The sequence below is a fragment of the Alligator mississippiensis genome, chromosome 2, assembly GCF_030867095.1.
Source record: "Alligator mississippiensis isolate rAllMis1 chromosome 2, rAllMis1, whole genome shotgun sequence".
Lineage (NCBI taxonomy): Eukaryota > Metazoa > Chordata > Crocodylia > Alligatoridae > Alligator > Alligator mississippiensis.
This window is the reverse complement of record NC_081825.1, coordinates 989,911-995,510: the sequence shown is the minus strand read 5'-3', so window position 1 is coordinate 995,510 and position 5,600 is coordinate 989,911.

Genomic DNA, 5,600 nt, shown 5'->3' with positions numbered 1-5,600 from the left:
TGAACAGGTCTGGAACGCATGGGCTCAGCCAGCCCAGCAGACATGGCACCGGCATCCTGCCCCGGGTCAGGACAGGGACAATCCCTGCTCCTGGGGCCAGTCCCCTCCCTGACAGCCCAGGACAGCCGACCCGCAGCCTGCAGAGGCTGGAAATCAGAGCCCAGGTGCCTGCGGGACTGGGGATGAAGCACGAGAGGAGGCAGCTCGGCTCTGCCTTGGCCTCCCACTGGGTTTGACTCCTGCGGGTTTCCCTTGGTGTCTCCTGGGCTGCCCTGCACTGTGCTCAGACCTGCCAGGTCACGACCGCGGAGACCAGACCCCAGCCCATCTCAGTTCAGGACTGTGGCAAAGTGGGGCTCCCTGCCTAGCCACAGTTCTAGGTTCCCCACTTGCCTTTGGGCATGCCAATCACCTGCCACACCTTGTTCTTAATTAATTAAGACGTTAAATAAGGCGGGAGGCTGCCCATTCTTGCCCCAATGCCAGGGGGCACGATCCACGACTCCATACCTCCACTACACCACAGCCAATGCCTCGCAGATGGCATCCAGCTGTTAATCTCACCGGCCCCTCACTGGGCCCCAGAATCCTCCGATCGGGACCCCTCTAAGATCCTTCCATTCAGGCAGCCTACGCCACCTTCCTTCGGGCTTTCTTGCTCCCTGAAATTATTTCCCCTCTCGGGCATGGTCCCCCACGGGACCTCTGGCCACACAGGCCCTGGCCTCACCTCCAAGGCCAGATGGGACCCCAGTCCCTCAGCTCTGGGCATCCCTCACAGTGACCAGTCTGGTCCTGACCCCAGCACTGACCAGTCGAGGGTACTCTACATCAGACCTCTGCCACTCTAGCCCCACTCTCTCTCTGGGGTCTGCCTTCTGGCCCCTACTAGGGGCTAACCATCCGGTTGTGGGGGCTGGGGTAACTCCCACCATGACTGGTGTTCCAGGGTCTCACGGGGACTTTCACTCCCCTCCTGGAGCAGCAGGTCATTCTGCTCTAATTATTTATAGGTCTTGCCTTTGACCCACACTTGGCTTACCAGCAGTGGAGGACTTACTGGTGTCAGGACTCACCCCTCACTCTTCGGCTGAGCCCCCTTTACTCAGCCTCTGGCCCAAACTACAGCCTCAGACATCTGGAGACATACCTTGGCCTTCTCCCCTCACTCGGGGTTCCTCACCGCCCCCTCACTCAGGGCCATGGGGCTTCCCTCCCCAGTAGGCTCAGGTGGATGCAGCCATGCCTGGCCCCCACTCTCCCTCCTCAGGGTCTTGCACCCCAAAGGGCTCAGGTGGCCATAGCCGTGCCTGGCCCGAACTACCTCCGGTGTTACGTGACCTACCCAAAGGTGAGGGCTAGGGTTAAGGTGCCACGACTGACCCGCCTTTCACCGGGGTGATCACTGGCCTGGCATTTCCTGGGGGCTCCCGTGCCACTGAGAGCCCCACCAGGCCACCCACTCCTGGCAGGGTGCAGTTTTAGGTCATGCCCAGGACCAGGAGCCTCCTGACTATCCCCTACAGCTCCTCCCGTACCTCCAGGATGATACATGAAGCCTCACAGCCAGGCAATCTTGCTGCCTGGCCTGCCCGCAGCAAAATGCCCTGCTTATATAGGCAGCCCCAAATCTAAAATGGCTGCCACAATCAAGCACCTGCTGGCTGCTTGGCTTACGTCTTAAAGTGGCAGGCACCCACAGTGCCCCGCCACGCACCTTCCCCCTTTAAATAGTAGATGGGGGATGTTTCCCCTACTGCTCCTCCAAGCAGGCTCCCCTCAGAGCCTGTGACAGCCCTGAAGTGGCGAGCACCCCAAAGGCGCACTGCCAGAAGGACCTCTTTGGCCAGTGCAGACACATGATGAAGGGACAGTCACAGCTCCCTTCTCCCTGAGAGCTGCCTTTTTTAGACACTAAAGCAAGATACGGTGGCACGTCCCTGTGACCCTCCATCCCCTCTTGGCTGACTGGTTCTTGTGGCAGAGCACTGTTTGTGCCTGCCATTTTAAGGCCCTGGAGCTGGCAGCTGCCAGGTGCCTGATGGGAGCAGTGGCCATTTTGGATCTGGGGCTGCCCATATGAACAGGGCAGTTCTGCTGCTGGAGAGGAGGCAACAACACCGCCTGGTTGCAAGGCTGCTAGTATATTCTGGAGGCAAGGGAGGAGCTGTAGAGGATGGCAAGGAGGCTCCTGGCCCTGGGTACGACCAAAAACTGCACCCAGGAGTGGGTGGCCTGGTGGGGCTCCCAGTGGCATGGGAGCCCCCAGGAAATGCCAGGCCAGTGACCACCCTGGTGAAAGCTGGGTCGGGGCACTTTAACCCCTAGCCTCCACAACCAGATGGGTTACCCCTTGTTTGGATGGTCTGGTGGGTGGACCCCCAAAGAGAGAGAAAAGGGCCATAGTCTCAGTGCTGTCTGGACTTCCCATGACTGGTCAATGCTGGGGCCAGGACCGGAAGGGTTGAAGGGCCGGGGTCCCACCGCGAGGAATGCCCAAGAGCTATGTGCCTGGGGTAACAACTGGCCTGGAGGTGGGCCAGGGCTAGATGAGCCCAAGGTCCTGGTGGGGGGACCACACCCAAAGGGGAAGAGGTTCAGGGAGCTATGCTGCCCAGGATGAAGGCAGATGAGACCGCCTGAGGGGAGGAATCCAGGCGGGGTTCGACCAGGAGGATTCTGGGGCCCAGTGTGGGGCCGGTTACGATGAGAATATCTAGATGCCATCAGCGAGGCTTGGGCTGCGGTGTAGGGGAGGAATGGAGCCGCAGATAGTGCCCCCTGGCATTGGGGCAGGAAATGGGCAGCCTCCTGCTTATTAACACCTATTTAATAATTAACAACAAGGTGTGGTGGGTGATAAGGCAGGTGGTTAGCCCAGAAACAGGTGAGCAGGCCACCTGGAGTGGAGTGCAGTATGGGTCTGCGGTATGGGTATGCATATACACATACACGCCCATACTGCGCATTTACTATGGAGACATGCCAATTTGGGCATATATTAGCTACCTGCATGACGTAGGCAGCAAATATATGCCCAATTAGTCCCAAATCAGTCCACACACAGCATCTACTGTGTAGGCACTGGCCTAAAAACCACTTACTGCTCAGTAACTTACTAACTGCGCAGTAAGTTACTGCACAGTAAATGCACGTGTAGACACACCCACACTGACAGAGCCGAGCCTACGCAAGGGCCGTCTTACAGATCCACCGGTTCCGCTGGGCGCAGTGGGCATCGTTCCATGTTTCATCAGGTGATTTGTATAGGTGAACGCAGTCTTCTGTCCCTCCAACTCCCTGATCCCAGTTGTCCGGCTGGCCATCTGACCAAAACCTAGAGAGAAAAAGACATTTCCTGCTGACTGGCCAGTGTAGGCACCCTTGACAAGGTGTGTTAGAAATAGGCAAAGGCCGCTGCAGACTCCTAGGGCCAGCTTCTGTTTCCCATTTTAGGTGTGCTTCTGTGCCACCCTGTTCATGTCCTGAAAACCCCTGAGTGCACCTAGTATGTAAGATCATGTCACCCTTCAGTCACCAAAAAGCAGTGAGGAGTAACAGGACCCACCTACCTTTTGCATTACCAGTTTTCCAGGGATTGAAACGGGGGAAGGAAACCGTACCTGGGTGCCCAAGCCCACTTGCACACCCAAGAGGTAGAATAGGATGTGGCACCCAGTGCCCTCCCCTCCCCAGCTATGTCAGGGGCAGCCTATGACGCCCCCCCGCTCCCCTGTGCCTGCAGCTCTGAGAGCCTCCTCTGCTGCCTCCTCCTTACCACGGTCACTAGGGCTTCTCTGCATCACGGTACCATAAGCTCTGTCCACCCACATCAGCCAGCAGACAATGCAGGTGGGGTGTCACCCTAGCACTCTCCTTCACACCTGCACCCCAGAGCCTGGCTTGGAAAGCCCCAGGTGCCCCCTTTGCATTGTGGTGTGGATGCCCAAGGGGTGGGAGTGGGTAGCCAGGGCTCATTTCCTCATCAGCAAGGCTGAGTGCTGTGCTGTCATGCTGCAGACGCACCCCGTGTGCTCCTCCTCCTCCTTCCCCATCCCGCAGGGGCACAAACCTCCCCAACCAGGACCTTTCCCTTTCCCCATTGCCAAGGGAGTCCTGGGCCTCACTTAGATTCATAGATTCATAGATGTTAGGGTCGGAAGGGACCTCAATAGATCATCAAGTCCGACCCCCTGCATAAGCAGGAAAGAGTGCTGGGTCTAAATGACCCCAGCTAGATACTCGTCTAACCTCCTCTTGAAGACCCCCAGGGTAGGGGAGAGCACCACCTCCCTTGGGAGCCCGTTCCAGACCTTGGCCACTCGAACTGTGAAGAAGTTCTTCCTAATGTCCAATCTAAATCTGCTCTCTGCTAGCTTGTGGCCATTGTTTCTTGTAACCCCCGGGGGCGCCTTGGTGAATAAATACTCACCAATTCCCTTCTGTGCCCCCGTGATGAACTTATAGGCAGCCACAAGGTCGCCTCTCAACCTTCTCTTGCGGAGGCTGAAAAGGTCCAGTTTCTCTAGTCTCTCCTCGTAGGGCTTGGTCTGCAGGCCCTTGACCATACGAGTTGCCCTTCGCTGTACCCTCTCCAGGTTATCCTAATCCTTCTTGAAGTGTGGTGCCCAGAATTGCATGCAGTACTCCAACTGCGGTCTGACCAGCGCCCGATAGAGGGGAAGTACCACCTCCCTGGACCTATTCGTCATGCATCTGCTGATGCACGATAAAGTGCCATTGGCTTTTCTGATGGCTTCGTCACACTGCCGGCTCATGTTCAACTTGGAGTCCACTAGGACTCCAAGATCCCTTTCCACCTCTGTACCACCCAGCAGGTCATTCCCTAGGCTGTAGGTGTGCTGGACATTTTTCCTCCCTAGGTGCAGCACTTTGCATTTCTCCTTGTTGAACTGCATCCTGTTGTTTTCTGCCCACTTGTCCAACCTGTCCAGGTCTGCCTGCAGCTGTTCCCTGCCCTCCGGCGTGTCCACTTCTCCCCATAGCTTTGTGTCATCTGCAAACTTGGACAGAGTACACTTCACTCCCTCGTCCAAGTCGCTGATGAAGACATTAAAGAGTATCGGTCCAAGGACCGAACCCTGCGGGACCCCACTGCCCACACCCTTCCAGGTCGAGACCGACCCATCTACCACGACTCTTTGGGTGCGACCCTCTAGCCAATTCGCCACCCACCGGACTGTGCAGTCATCCACATCACAGACTCTTAACTTGTTCACCAGTATGGGGTGGGATACCGTATCGAAGGCCTTCCTGAAGTCCAGGTATACGACATCCACCCCTCCTCCTGTGTCCAGGCGTTTCGTAACCTGGTCATAGAAAGAGACTAGGTTGGTCAGGCACGATCTGCCCGCCACAAACCCATGCTGGTTTCCCCTCAGCATAATTTGTCCTGCCGGGCTCTCACAAATGTGAGCCTTGATAATTTTTTCAAATACTTTACCAAGGATGGAGGTGAGACTGACCGGCCTATAGTTGCCCGGGTCCTCCTTCCTCCCCTTTTTGAAAATGGGGACCACGTTAGCGCTTTTCCAGTCCTCCGGGACTTGGCCTGTGCGCCACGAGCATTCGAATATTCC